The sequence below is a fragment of the Apodemus sylvaticus genome, chromosome X (genome assembly GCF_947179515.1).
Source record: "Apodemus sylvaticus chromosome X, mApoSyl1.1, whole genome shotgun sequence".
NCBI lineage: Eukaryota > Metazoa > Chordata > Mammalia > Rodentia > Muridae > Apodemus > Apodemus sylvaticus.
Window position 1 is genome coordinate 121,079,236 of NC_067495.1, and position 16,121 is coordinate 121,095,356.

A 16,121-nucleotide genomic window follows, 5' to 3' on the forward strand; every position below is an offset into this window, starting at 1 on the left:
GCGGTATGTTAGGCAGTGGCGGATGCTGGAACTGTAAGCCATGACATGAGCTTCTGGAAAAGAGGAACATGAGATAAGAAATATCTCAATCAACTACTAACTAGAAAATGTATACAGATAGGGCTATGACGCTTGGCACGCCAAGTAACGTGCTACCATAATGAATAAAAGCTGGGAACCACATGATCTCCCAAATATTAACTCCTTACTTTAGCTGTCAAACTAAGGAGCATTAGTGTGCCGAGAAACGATGTTTAAGGTGTTATAAACTCTCCACAAAATATTTCTTATTACAAAGTGAAAACGTTAATGAAGGAAAATATGGAAGATATGACCCTATGGTGGTGAAAAAAAATTCCACCAGGGTTAGAACTGTAGCTTGGGTCTAGAGCACCTGCTTACCTTGAACCAGGCTCTGGTTTAGTACTTTACTACTGGAGGGGAAGGGCACCTAAATTATCTCAGAAACAGGACAAGTGAACCAGGCACAGGCTTACACAGATATAATTCCAACACTTGGGAGCCTGAGGCAGGAGCATAGCGACTTCTCATCAGCCTGAAAGTAATTAATGCAAGGTAACCAAGCATGCGAAAAGAAATGAACATCACGAGACTGCCAATGCAGTGCTAGGAGAAACACTACTCAATCTTTTTTAAATTGTTAATACCCAAATTTTATATATTAACTGAATGTTGTAGGGCAGCAGACATAACCATCATTGAGAGAGAATCTACAAAACGACTGGCCTGTCCTTCTCAAAGTATCTTAAAAGATAGTAATTCTTCAAGATGTATGAAGACTGGAGGCAGAGGCAAAAGGATCTCCATGAGTCAGAGGCCAGTATTATCTACATAGCAAGCTCCAAGCCAGCCAATAGTTTACATACACATTTTCTCAAAAAGATTAATGGAGACAAGAAATGCAAAGAATTTTTCACCCCTCCAAAAGTCCTATTTTTCTTTTGCTATAAAATCTATTACTGACACAATTGACTTCATAAGGATATCTGTAATAAAGTAATAATATTATATCATGTTATTGAACCCAAATAACTCTACTTGCTAACCACTCCCCTTCCCCGCCCCCGCAATGTTCTGGGTTCTCGAATAAAAGACACACACAATGAAGCCTCCTATTTTAATATGCCTTAAACAGCTCAATGGTTGGGCCACTTCTAAACCTTCGCGTAGATAACACACTCCCCTCCAATATTTCTGAGTTATTGCTTGTTACAGAAATATTTATGTTGAATTACAGATCAATCCTGTTTTAAGAAACAAGACTTGGCTGGAATAACAACTCAGCAGTAACAAGCATTGGTTGCTCTTCCAAAGGACACAGGTTGGATTCCAGCACCCAAGTGGTGATTTGAAACAATGTGTACCTCCAATCCCAAAGGACCTGACACCCTCTTCTGACCCCTGATGACAGTGCACATATATGGTAAGAGACAAACATGCAAACAAAGCATCCACACAAAAAAATTTTTTTTACAAAAGAATTCTTTTAGCCGGGCGGTGGTGGTGCACGCCTTTAATCCCAGCACTTGGGAGGCAGAGACAGGCGGGTTTCTGAGTTCGAGACCAGCCTGATCTACAGAGTGAGTTCCAGGACAGCCAGGGCTACACAGAGAAACCCTGTCTCCAAAAACAACAACAACAATAATAATAATAATAATAATAAAAGAAACAAGACCTCACTCAGGATATGTTCTACTTCCATCCATTAATGCTAGAGAGGTGAGGCAGGAGTGAGTGGGTGGGGGAGCACCCTCTTAGAGACAAAGGGGAGGAGAATGGAGTGGGGGCTTCGTGGAGGGGAGACAAGTAAAATGAGTAATAAAAAAAATTAACAAAACAAGACTCAGCCAAGCATTGTGGCAGAAGCCTGTAATCTCAGTACTCAGAGGCAGAGCCAGAAGGATCCCTAAACTGAAGCCATCTTAGGGCTATGTATAGCTGGTCTTGGCTATTTTGTGGGTTCTCCTTTTCCCACCCTTTACCCACTTTTCACCCCCTAACAGTAAATAGGGGAGAAAGAAGGAGAAAGGAGAGATTCCTGAAAGCTAATTTCTTCCCTGTAGTTTCTTCTTTGACCACAACTACTAAAAAACTGCAAACAACTTCCCTAAAAAACAGTCTCTCTGAAATATTGACACCCTTTTCAACTTATTCTCAAACATGTTTCTTAGAGGGAAGGGGGTAAAAGGGGATTTCAATTTGACTAAGCAAATGTAAAGTCATCACTTTAGAAATGTTAATTGAAGGCATTTAGAAAATATTACCTCTAAAATATGTACTTTGAATATTCAGGTTACTTCATAATAGCTAGACTATCAATGAGTGACCTGCCTTAGTCTCCTGAGCACTGGGTTTACAGGCCCAGGGACTACACCTGCTTAAGAATTTGTAACAGAAAGGACCCCTCTTTGAATATCCCAGGCTGGAAAAAAAAACTGTCAATTGTCCAATTGTCAAGAATCATCTCCCTGGAAAACTCATTAACAAAATAAGTCAACAACAAAAAAATACATACTCTATTATCTTAGAAGAGAAAGCTTTAATCAAACATTTTTGTACATGTGTAAATACAGAGATAGATAGATAGAAATAAAGAAAGGAAGGAAGGAAGGAAGGAAGGAAGGAAGGAAGGAAGGAAGGAAGGAAGGAAGAAAGAAAGAAAGAAAGAAAGAAAGAAAGAAAGAAAGAAAGAAAGAAGAAAGAAAGAAGAAAGAAAACATAAAAATAGATGGGAAACTGTGTGAGGAGAAGAAAGTGTTTCTAGAGGTATAGAACAGGAGGAGACAAAAGAATGAGGGCAATATAGTAGGTAGATAAAATGGCACCTTCCCAGCAGGGAACTTCGGTACACCAGGGTGGCTTTACCAGGTTTATCTGCTTATAGGGCACAAAGCAAAAGGCAGGGAGCAGCCAGGAGTATGAGGGTGAGTCTGGGAAAAGACAGCCAAGTGGATCTGGACAAGAGGAACACTGATTGTAGTGGCTATTCCTGATCATCAACTTGACTATGTCTGGAGTCAACTACAATCCAGAATTTTAAGACTCACCTGTGATCCAAATCTTGAGGCTGAAAGACACAAGTTTCTGACCTGGATCTTTTTTTTTTTTTCTGTTCCAAAGCTTTAATATGGAAAAGTAGCAACAGAAATGAGATAGAGAAGTAAAGAGAGAAAAAAATAGAGAGGTGAGAACTGTCCATGACCACGTGGAAACAGGGGGAAAAGAGAAAGGGCAAGAGGGAGAAGCAAGAGAGACCAAGAAGCATCCTTTTATAGTGGCTGGGTTACCTGGCTGTTGCCAGGTAAACATGGGGCGGGGAAAACCTGGCTATAGCCAGGTGACTGTAGGGGTGGAGTCCAGCCAGAATGATGGCCACAGGGTTATGGAGTTGAAGAGTCAGGAGTCTGGGAGCATGGCTCACTGGTACTGTCCCTTGTAAAATGTTCTACTGGGTCTCTGGATTAAGCCTTGCTCAACCAGGCCACAGACTGCTTTACAAGGTCCCACATCTCACCCTTTTACTTTTTGTTTTTTAAAGAGAAGGGTCACTGAAGTGGTTGTGTCACTTGTAATGAAAATTTTGGGTGGGGTGGAGGTATCAGAAGAAAGCCAGAATGGTAAGGAAGGTTGAGGTGGGGAAAGCAAAAGATGATCGAATCAATGGGCAGTACAGTTTGAGGGTAATAACATCAGTTTTAAACAGCAATCAATCAATATAAATAGGCATTATGTTTTTCTCACTATCATGTAATTCCCCCCCAAGTTCAACAGCCATTTGGCCTTGGCAAGAGAGTTCATCTGTAGTTGGCAGGTCCCAAGTCTTTCCTCTGTGGGGTTAGCACATGGCTCTGGATCTCAGCACTTGTCTTGGGAGTCTTCAGTCAGATGGGGTGTCTGGAGGAAGGCAGCTCTGTTGCCTCATGCCTCTGCTGGCTCTGTGGCAGCAGGCAATGTGAAGGGATAAACCTGTAGAGAGAAAGGCTGGGTAGGCAGGGAGTCCTGGGTCCTATCCAGAGGCTGGTAACACTGAGGCCTGTCCCATGCGCCTACACAGCGGGTTTTGATAAAAAGAGACAGTCCATAGGTCCAAAGTTTTATTATAGAAAAGTAGGAAGAGAACAGGAGATAGAGAAGTAAAGAGAGAAAAGAAGAGAGGTGAGAACTGATCACGACCACTTGGAAAGAGGGGAAACAGGAGGACAAGAAAAAGGGCAAGAGATAGAAGCAAGAGAGTTCTGACCTGTATCTTGACATGGAGTTCTTGAGGCATAGTGGCCATGAAAAGCTTGGGCTCAAGCAAAGTAGTATAGACCTTTAATCCCAGGTGAGTGAGGGAAGGAGATGGTGACTTCAAGGTCAGCCTGGGACAAAGCAAGTTCCAGATCCAGGCCTGGTGGCACACACCTTTAATCTGGGCCACACCCTCTCTGCTGGAGACCTACATAAGAGCATTGAAAGAAGGAAGATTTACTATCTTCTTCACCTGCTTGCCTTGGGGGACTGAGCAACTGCTAGATCCTTGGACTTCCATTCTCAGCTGCTGCTGACCATTGTTGGGGAGTTGGACTGCAGGCTGTAAGTCATTAACAAATTCCCTTACGATAGAGAGACTACCCGTACGTTCGGTGACTCTAGAGAACCCTGACTAATACAGTAGTCCAGCATAGTGGGATATTCCTGTGACAAACTGACCATGTTTTGGGGAGGACTGTAGAAGGACTTTGGAACTTTGGGCTAGAAGATCATTTGGTGTCAAGAGTTCTGTGGGATGTTGTATAGGAGTTTGGAAGATAATGTTGAGAACAGTGCAAAAGATGGAAGCCTAACTTATGAAATTTCAGAGGGAAAATTAAAGACTCTTCTGAGAGCCTATTTTGATTGTGAAGATTCTGTGGTTTTTGGTTAGCTTGGGCTGAAGAATCAGCTGTGATTAACAAAATACCAGAACTACTAAAGCAAAACCTTTCCATTACTGGAACTATTGATGCTGGTTAGCTGGAGCTAAGAAATTAGTGGTGATTAAGACAAAACCAGCATCATTAAGGTGAAATCTTCTGGGAAGTGTTTTCTGAGAGTACAGAAGCTGTGTTCCAGAGATAGCCAAGGTTGTACCTGGTGCTACAGCAGGATTCGGTAATGTGTAAGAGTTACCCTGGTGGTACTGGTTTTGAAGGCATGAAGGGGTCATGAAGAGCAGCTGAGGCTGGGCACTGTGAGAGACCAGGGAAGGCCATTGGTGAAGGTGCAGCCTCAGTTGCAGTTGATGACCCAGGATGGAAGGGATCATGCAAAGGAGTTGAGGCTTGTTACCATGAGAGCCTATGAGAGGCTATTGGTGAAGCCTAATTACAGTGGAAGATAGCAGTGTTTTGGAGATGCCAGTGCCATGAGATGACCACCAAGAACAGCAGCAGCAGTGGAGTACAGGCAGCTGGAGCCTAGAAGACAAGGTGTGTGCTACAAAGGGCAGATCTGGAGAAATGACCCAAGCCTTTGGAGATCCAATCCAGAAGATCATGAGTGGATCACAGACATTGGACGGTTGGGGTTTGATTTTGATTTTGATTGTGACTATGCCCTGATATTTCCCTCCTGAAGAAAGTATTTTAGTGGAGCCCATAGTCAAGAGACTTTTAATTGTAAAAAGACTTTGAATTTTAAAAGAGATTGGATGTTTTAAAGGGATTGAAGTTTAATATGTAAGAATTTGCAAAGACTGGATTTTTTAAAGTTATTTAGATCTTGGGGATGAATAAAAAAGTAAGAGTTGAGGCTTAATAGTGATGTGTTTGTATCAAGTTTACAAGGGGTTAATTGTACTGGCTGGCTTTGTGTGTCAACTTGACATAAGCTGGAGTTATCACAGAGAAAGCTTCAGGTGAGGAAATGCCTCCATGAGACCCAGCTGTGAGGCATTTTCTCAATTAGTGATCAAGGGGGAGGGCCCCTTGTGGGTGGTGTCATCCCTGGGCTGGTTGTCTTGGGTTCTATAAGAGAGCAAGCTGAGCAAGCCAGGGAAAGCAAGACAGTAAGGAACATCTCTCCATGGCCTCTGCATCAGCTCCTGCTTCCTGACCTGCTTGAGTTCCAGTCCTGACCTTGAAGGGAGTTGGGACTTTTCAGAATCCATAGTTGAGGCAGCAAGCAGACTTAGAGCCCAGGCACACCAGACAAGCTTGAAGCAAGGTTGTGGTTGAGTCATTCCACAAACAGACCAGCCATAAAAGATAAGGAGCAGGCCTGGGAAAACTCCTATGGGTCATACACTATCTGGACTGGAGTCTCCTGTCTCCTGTCCCTTGGATGCAGTTTACTAATGTCAAAGTGGCCTTCCTGCTAACAAAAATAAACCGCCCTCCTACATTGTTGAAGGCCTGATCTGCACATATGCCAAAAAGCCCACCCTGCGCACCAGAATCCCCCGCCAATGTTTGAATCAGCAAATCATATGTAACCACGCCAACCCCCCTCCCCCCCCCACAACCCCCCTGACTTTTCCTATATAAAACCCTAACCTTTCAGCCTCAGGGTCGACTCCTCTGTCTCCTGCATGAGATACGTGTCAGCCCAGAGCTCTGATAATAAACTACCTCATGTGTTTGCATCAAGTCGGTCTCTTGCATTTCCTTGGGTGTATGCTATCCTGAGAATGGAGCGGGGGGGGGGGGGGGTCTCCCCAAAAGGAGGTCCTACAACCTCCTTTGGTGATCAACAGCAATGTGGAAGTGTAAACTGAATAAACCCTTTTCTCCCCAACTTACTTCTTGGTTATGATGTTTGTGCAGGAATAGAAACCCTGACTAAGACACTGATTACTTAGAATCCAAGAGAGGAGTTAGAAGCAGGGACCTGAGAGTATGAAGCAGCATATGCCTCTATTTAAAAAATATGTCCCCTGGCCACCCAGGTGCATAGTGTGGAAGCAACATCAAGAAGATGATGTGGAGAAATCATTTGACTAACAGAAATGAGCCCTTTGAGGCAACTGGCCACCAGAAAAGATGACCTTTTTTGGACAATCTAAGAACCTACCATTTTGGGTCTTATTTAATAGTCCCAAGTAACCAATACTGATAGGAAAATGTGCAAGGTGGTTCTCACTGATCATGATGTTAACCTAGAGAAGACTCAACCTTCTCAAGGACCTGAAGACAGTGGGTTAGAAATTCAGGGATGTAGTCCTGAGACTCGGACTATATGCACACCCAGTCACTATCACCTCAACTTGGGACATTGGAATTAGCAGATGCTCAAACACAACAACTCTAAAAATGGACAAAGCCAGATTAAAAACAGAAAGTATTCAGTGGAAAACTAACAAGCTATCAACTCAGGAGTTTAAAACAAATTGATTTGTGAAGATGGGAGATAGAACCAGTTGTGATGAGTATGGAGTCACATACCTGTAATTCTCAGTACAAAACAGGTTTTGAAGCTAGATAGAGCTACAACAAGACCCTGTATTGGGGGCAGGGTGTTTGTTTAAAAATCCCTTGTGTAATGGTTTGTATAAGCTTGACCCTGGGAATGGCACTGTTGGAAGGTGTGACCTTGTTGAAGTAGGTGTGGCCCTGTGGATGTGGGCTTTAATATCCTTGTCCTAACTGCCTGGGAGCCAAACTTCCACTAGCAGCCTTCAGATGAAGATGTAGAACTCTCATGGCTTCTTGGCCTGTTGGCTAAGATCAAGTGAAGAAGTAGAACTTTCAGCTCTGCCTGTACCGTGCCTGCCTGGATGCTGCCATGCTCTCACCTTGATGATAATGGACTGAACCTCTGAACCTGTAAGTCAGCCCCAATTAAATGTTCTTTGTAAGACTTGTCTTGGCCATGGTGTCTGTTCACAGCAGTAATACCCTAAGTGAGATACCTTGCTTCTCAAGGAAAACACCAAACAGTGGATGATGCCAGTTCAGGACCTATGCAACCCAGGCTGGGGAAGCCAAGGAATTTCTTCTAAGATCAGGCTAAGACCATAATGCTCATGGAGGCAAAGCCAGAGAGAGGTAGATTTCTGTCACTAAGCTGGGCAGCCTAGTCAAGGACATAAGAATCAAGTCCATGAATGAGATCTATCTATTCTCCCTGCCCATCGAAGAGTTGAATTTATTAACCGTTTTCTGAACGAATCCCTTAAAGACGAGGGTCTAAAGATCGATCATGCCAGTGCAGAAGCAGACTCAGGCTTGCCAGAAAATCAGATTCAAGATTTTTGTTATTACTGGAGACTACAATGTCATGTTTGTCTGAGTATTAACAGACCCAAGAAGGTTGCTACTGGCACTCCTGGGGCCATCATCATTGACCAAGCTCATCACTGTCCCTGTGTGAAGAGGCTACAGAGAAAACAAGATTGGCAAGCCACACACTAGTTCATACAAGGTGACAGGCTGTAATGGCTCTGTGCTGTTGAGCCTCATCCCTACCCCTGGTCACACTGGTATTGTCTCTGCTCCAGTGCCCAAGAAACTGCTGCTTATGGCTAGTATTTATGACTTCCACATGTCACCATGGCTTTACTGCTACCCTAGACAATTTCACCAAGGCTACCTTTGATGCCATCTCCAAGACCTACAACATCTGACCCTTGACCTCAGGAAAGAAACCATATTCATCAAATCTTCCTATCAGGAGGAACTTTTTAACATCAGATTCCCTGTGCAGAGAATCCAGGTTTTATCTGGAGTTACCATATAGGCTATTCATATAAAAAAAAACTAAGTTAATTAGGCATGCTTACAGGGGGAAACCTTCAAGAGAGTTCTCAAAAGCAGTCTATATTATCTGTATGCCAGGAGCAGTGCCCTCTGTAGTCAAATAATGTGTTTAATAGGTATTCTAAAGTTAATGGCAAGGATTACTGAGAACACCTGCAAGCAAGAAAAATAGGCATCTACCCCCCTACATTTGAGCCACAACAGACTGCCAAAGATCATGGCAACTATGACCGTGCCAGCTATGGTACAGGACGTAATTGGGCTCATCTATTACCACTACACAAGTGAAAGGCAGGAGCCCAAGCTCAATGCCAAAGTTAGTGCTCACTTCCTTCATATTGCTGAAGGTAACACACAGATATTACACCCTCTCTGCTATCTCCATTAGCCATATAGCCATAATAGCTTCAACACTTTGGTCCTGGCTGAAAGTATTCATTTTCTGATCTCACTATGAAGAGAAAAGAATCTTGTTAAAGGTGGAAAAAAAAAGGCTAAGAAAAATGGCCCTAGAAAATGTCAGTGTGGGTAAAGTACCAGATGTATGAAAAAAGTCTCGCAAAGTACTGATGAAATACCAGTCAGAGAAAGGTTCATGTAAACCACACAAAGGATGTGAATCACTGTAATAGTATAAAGAAACACAAGGACACAGACAAGGAAAATTACAGAAAATGAATGACGTGCCTCATATTATTGAAGAAATGGATGTAAATAATCAGCAAACTGACAGACAAAAATAGCATGTCTAAAAGCATATGTTCTACCTGAGAACCCAGCCTAGTCTCTGCTGCTTTCCTCAAAGCTCTCAAGCCTCCTTCTGTCTGACCAAAGGCACATTTCAGAATTGAAACAGTAAGACAGTTCCAATGGTGCTCATCTTCCCCATAATCAGTAGCAAATCACAGACTCATTATGTGTTATCTGAGAAGAATAGCATTGTGATTTCAGTTGACAAATACATGAATAAACATAAGACGTAAAAAAAAAAACAAGACAGATCTTGTATGTTTTCTCTCACTGAGAATCTATTTTCTCTCACTGAGAATCTATACACATATGTGTATATAGCATGAAAGCAGAAAGGAGACTATGGAATGGTGTGTACCAGGGACACTGATGAGAGTAAATATTATCAAACTACAATGTGTGTATTATGAAAATGCTACAAGGAAACATTCTTTTACATGATAACTAAAACATTAATCAAAATGATAAATTTAACCAGGTGTGGTAGCACATGCCATTAATTTTAGCATTCAGGAAACAGAAGCAGGTGAGTCTCTCTCTGTGACTTCAAGGCCAGCCTGCTCTACATAGTGATCTCCAAGAGACCCAGGACTATGTGGAGAAAACACATCTCAATAAAATATCATTATTGTGTGTTTGGCCTGTGGGTGGAAATACAGGCATGGAGAAGTCAAAGGACAACTTCTGTGAATCTGTTCTCCACCGCCCCCTTTAGGTTATCAGACTTACAAGGCAAGGGCTTTACCTACTGAGCCATCTTGCCTGTCCAATGAGTGTGTATGTGTGCTAGGGGTAAAGGTCAGAGGTAGGTACTGAGTAGCTGCCTCTATCCTCTTCCACGTCCTCTTTTATTAATTATTTTATTTATTTACCTTCCAGCCATTGTCCACCTCCAAGTCCCCACTCCCACAGTTCCTCATCTTATTCCCCCTCCTCACTTCATTTTTAAAAACTGGTCTTTTACCAAACCTTGAGCTCACCAATTGGCTAGACTGGCCCACCAGCAGCCCTTGAAAGCTCCTGTCTTCACTTCATCAGTAATTGGATTACAAAGTTGAACTGACACATCTGGCTTTTTACATGAATGCAGGGAGTAGGGGAGGGGCATAACCCCAGTTCAAATAGTAATAATAATTTACAAAGAGGGTATACTTAGTTGAATCATTGGATTTCATATTATCAGTTCAATTAGGAACTCTAACAGGATAATTACCTTCTTCAGGATAAAAGACATACAGGGATGCTTTTCTGTTTGTGAAACTTTTTAAAATACAAAGGGTTTTAAAAACACATATTTGGGGCCAGGGAGGTAGACTGATAACCTGTTCATAAATAAAGATGTAAAAAAATACACATTTGGCAGAAAGTTTATTAATACTCATAAATTATTTTACTAGACATATTAATAGATGGACTTTACATATATTTTTAGTGTGTGTACACGGGTGCACTCATGTGCAAACCATGGTGCATATATGGAGGTCAGAGGGCAATGTGTTCAGTTCCCTCCAACCACTATGTGGGTCCTGGGGATCGAACTCAGGTCATCAGGTTTGACTTCTTGACTGATATCACCAGCCTAACCTAGGAAGTCTAGAACTATTGGTTTCTTCTAAATTTAGCAAGTTTTATGAAATGATCCACATTTATGTGGATATAATAAACTAATAAACTGAAACTGAAGAACAGGCTGCATTCAAAGTATGTCTGAAGAAAAATAAAACTATATATTATGTTTTTCCACTAGCTGTATCTTTTCAGAGAGCAATTAATTTTAATGGAAGAGGAATGATTTCAGACTATTATCTAGTTTTAGATTATACCTTCGACTAATCTCTTAATGTCCTATCTGATTCAAAAGTTTGAAAGCTACTCAATAGAAAACTATATGGAGTTGAGTTTCAATAACTTGGGTTCATTAAAAAAAAATTCTAGGGAATGCCAGGACAGGGAAGCGGGAGTAAGAGGGGTGGTGAGCAGGAGGAGGGAGATGGAGTAGGATGTTTTTGGAGGGGAAACCAGGAAAGGGGCTAACATTTGAAATGTAAATAAAGAAAATATCTAATAAAAAACAATAAAACATTCTGATGTTTTAAAGAGAATCCAAGTATGAATACCCTTAGCTCTCTTCAGATTTTATTTTCATGAAACAAAAACTAAATATACACAATGTTAAAAAGTTTGTGAGGTTGTAATTTTCGTGTATCATTATTCTCCTTGTTAATTTTTGAAGCCATTATTATGGAGTAGTTTGTATGTGACAGGAAGCACTAGATATTTTTATGTTTATTTCTCTATATATTCTGTCAGAGGGATCTCCTCTCCAACTCAGAGATCTTCCAACTTTTGCCTTCATCTACATTTTAGATGCTATTATTCTCTCTGTGTGTGTTTTGGAGGTGGGTCCTATGCACTGTAGGATGCTGAACATCTGTAGGCTTAGTCTACTAGACAACAGTAAACACACACACACACACACACACACACCAGTGTCACCTGCAGGGCAAAATTGTCCCCTTCTGCTACATTATAACTTACTTTGCTACACATTGTGGTGATGTGCCCTCTCAAACTCAGTGTGTCACAAGTGCGACATGACTAAAGTCCAACGATGTCCTTTGGGGACTTGGTTTTCTCTTTTCATGGAGCCAGCAGAACTATTTTTATATGATATGATGACTCCCTTAGGAATTTCTCAGAGCTAATTGGCTTCTTGCTCTACAAGATTGTGAAGCTATCATATCTTTTCTGTCATTGCCTGCTTGCTCTTTGCCACCAATATCTGGCTGTTGTCTCAGTGGATAAAAGAGCATTGTTCCTTGGTGATCTCAACAACTCATGAGGTACCAACAAAATCTGTGAAAAATGCTACAACTGGACACTTACTATGTGGTCAATCTCATACATGGACTGATAGGTAGATTGTAGGCAATTGTAAGGTCAAACAGTCTTGACAGTATATGAGAGTTTAGGAGCAGAAAACCAAAGAAAAAATACTTGAAAACCAAATAAAATGAAGTTCTTTAATACAAGCTACCTTACAACTTCTGTATTTTTTAAAGATCTTATTTATATATTTATTTATTATACATAAATGCACTGTAGCTGTCTTCAGACACACCAGAAGAGGGCATCAGATCTCATTACAGATGGTTGTGAGCCACTATGTGGCTGCTGGGATTTGAATTCAGGACCTCTGGAAGAGCAGTCAGTGCTCTTGACTGCTGAGCCATCTCTCCAGCTCATCTTCTGTATTTTAGGCTAGAGCTGTTTATGCCAGGCTGGTCTCCTTAGCTCCATCCTATCCAAGTTGTTTCTTTGGTGTGAAAAAGTTCTTTACATTGTCTGTTACTAGAAAAAAAAACTTCCGTTTGAAAACTGGAATCCCACAGGTGAGGCAGAGAAGGAAGAAAGAACAGGGCAAAGGTTGGCCCAGAATCCTAAAAGGGAAAGTTCTCAACATTAGCAGTGTCAAAGCAACCAGTCTGATAACTGACTTTACTATGTATCTCAGTATCTCACAGGCATTATTAGAACCCAGATTACAGTCTTGTCTCCTGTCAATATTTTATGACTGGTCTCCCTTCAATTTAATTTTCCTCTGCTCTCTTCCAACTCAGTCAGGAAACAGAGCTCACCTTCTTGGCTGTCTATTTCTCAGAGGAAAGATGCTTTGTTTCAGTTGTCTTGGTTGGTTGGTTGTCATTGTTGGTTGTTGTTGTTCTGTTTAGGTTTTTTGTTTGATGGTGCACATGGAACCAAGGGTCTCACACATGTTAGGGAAGTAAGTGTTCCTTTGCTAAGCCCCATCCCCTAGCCTTAATATTGGAATGTGAACTCACTTTTCACTACTTGGCATCATAGACTTAGCTACATAATTTTTTCTCTATGATTCTGTGTCTTGCTTTATCAAATGAAGCTAAAAGTATCTACTGGGACTGGAAGGGGCCAAATGACTCACTGTTCTATTACTGTGAAGAGCCAATTCCACACCCTGGCCCCCATGGGATTGTAGCCATATCATAATGCAAAAAGCATTTACTCCAACTTCTGAAGTCCCCAGAGTCTTTCACTCTCTATACTGTTTCAAGTCCAACGTTTCTTCTGAGACTCAAGGCAATCTCTTAACTGTAATTCTGAGTAAAAGCAAAACTAAAAAAAAAAAAAAAAAAAAAAAAAAGCAGATCACATACTTCCAATACATAATAGCACGGAATATACATTACCATTCCAAAATGGAGAAAGGGAACCTAGTGAGGAAATCCTGGACCAAAGCAAGAACACAAAAAATAATAATAACAATAATAAAATAAAATATCAGGGCAAACTCCAAATTAATGTCTGATGTCAAAGCGCTCTTCAAATCTCCAAATCCTTTCAGCTTTGTTGACTGCAACACACTTCTCTCTCTTGGGCTGATTCCACACCAGGTCTACAGCTTTCCTTGGCAGGGATCCCATGGCTCTAGCATCCCTGACATCTTGTGGTCCCTAGTACAACCCAGGCTTCACCTTCACAGCTTCAGACAATGGTCTCTCTGGGCCTTCATGCAGGGACACCCCTGACACATGCCTGGCCTCAGCAGGTTTTCCTGAGCCTGGAAGGAAGATTCCACAACTCCCATTCCTGTAGCTTTGATTCTAAAGCCAGAAGTGCATGGTGTAAGCTGCCAAGTTCTACTGCTTGGTAGGGCTGGAACTTGGCCCTGTCATTCGGGTACATTTGCATCAGCTTGCTGTTGCAGATGGTTTCCTTGCTGCTTAAACTTTTCTTTGATTCCTTTTCACAAGTTGGAAGCTTAGCTGGGTAGGGTCTCGCCCTGAGGTCGCCATTCTCTTCTTTCCACTTTGCATCAGGCTTTTCTTTAAACTTTTTTTTTTTTTTATCTTTTTCAGCACTGGATGTTCCATTGCTCCTCAAACTGTATCGTAAGTATTTCTCTTTGTTCAGCTTGCTTCTTCTCATATAGATATGCATGAAGTGTGACTTCATACAACCACACAACATAGTCAATACTAGGCTATCTTGAAATCTCCTATCCCAGTGACATTAATTCAAACTATAATGGGCTATAGCTGATGTTTGACCATGGTGTTCATTGGATGAATGTGGAAAACTTTGATATTAACAACTGGCCTAGTGACCCATCTTAAATTTACCAAAAAAAAAAAAAAATGGATTTCTCTCCCTTGTCCTAAAAATATGACTGAGGCTGAATGGAAGAGTTTGGAGTAATGGTGCATGAGGTTTTGTTGCATGGATATACCCTGCTGTAAACTAGTTTTCAGATATGTATATGCTGAGTTGAAGATTTAAGCACATGTAGTGCACTAATGAAGTGTACACCTAGGAGGAGACCAAGTCTGAGGAGGAGATGAGCTAAGAAAGGATGTAAGAAAAAAAAGTATCAGCTTCTTCCTGATTCCATAAGTAAGCTCTAGAATAATAAAGCTTTTCTGCCTGATACAGTGCTGCATACCTGTAATTCCAGCAATGTGGGAGGCTGAGGCAGGAGAATTTTGAGTTCAGTAGTAATCTGGGTAAAATAGTGAGACCCTGTTTTAAAGTTTTTGGTTTATTTTTTTTCTTATTTAGGGTTTTTTTTTGGGGGGGGGGTTCCGAGACAGGGTTTCCAGGCTGGCCTTGAACTCAGAAATCTGCCTGCCTCTGCCTCTTAAGTGCTGCAATTACAGGCTTGTGCCATCACTGCCCGGCTTCTTATTTAGTTTTTATTGATAATCATAAACTTAACTTTGCAATCCAGCTAGACTTGAAGGAGAATGAGGAACCCAGAGAACTTCAGTGAGAGCAGAGATTACAGGGTATTGCGAACAGATGGGGGGGGGGCGGCGTTCTCCTGAGCTACAGAAAGAATCTTTTGATGGGTAAAATGCCCACAAGTCAAAAGAGTTGTCCAGAGTTGGAAATGGTGGTCTTCTTGCTGGTCTTGCCATTCCTGGACCGAAAATGCTCCATGGCTTCCACAGTGCTCATGCCTTCCTTCTCTCACCTTCCCAGAGATCATACCCTTGCCTCCCAGCCATTCAGTCTTGACAGTGTAGATTAAAACACTGGGAACCATTTGTGTTTGGTCCAGTATTTGCCACGGACAAGATGCCCAGGACCTGTACGCTTCAGGATGAAGTTCTCATCCTCAAATTTCTCTCTGTCGATGGACCTGCCACCAGTGCCATTATGGCGTGTGACATCACCACCCTGGCACATGAATCCTGGAGTAATTCTGTGAAAGAAAGAACCCTTGTAGCCAAATCCTTTCTCTCCAGTGCTCAAAGCACAAAAGTTTTCTGATGTCTTTGGAACTTTGCACACAGCCCGAAGGAGACACGGCCCAAGGGCTCATCATCAGTTGCAATTTCAAAGAACACAGTGGGGTTGACCATGGCTGCAGCAAGCGGGGTAAAGCAACAGTGGCATCTGCAGGGCCCTGTTTTAAAGTCTGAGAGGAAGCTATAGGTATAGCTCAATGGTAGAACACTTGTTTAGCATGTATGAAGCTTTGGGACCAATCTGCAGCACCGTAAAACCAAGTGAGTTATTGAGAAAGTGTCTACAATTAGGTAGCCAGTCACTCAAACTTCTACATGGGCTGGTCAATGATTACTGACCAGCTCA

At 41.8% G+C, this 16,121-nt stretch overlaps 1 pseudogene; it reads right to left on the reverse strand.

The window, feature by feature from the left end:
* Positions 1-15,389: 15,389 nt before the first annotated feature.
* Positions 15,390-15,901, reverse strand: LOC127674666 (peptidyl-prolyl cis-trans isomerase A-like; annotated as a pseudogene).
* Positions 15,902-16,121: the final 220 nt, after the last annotated feature.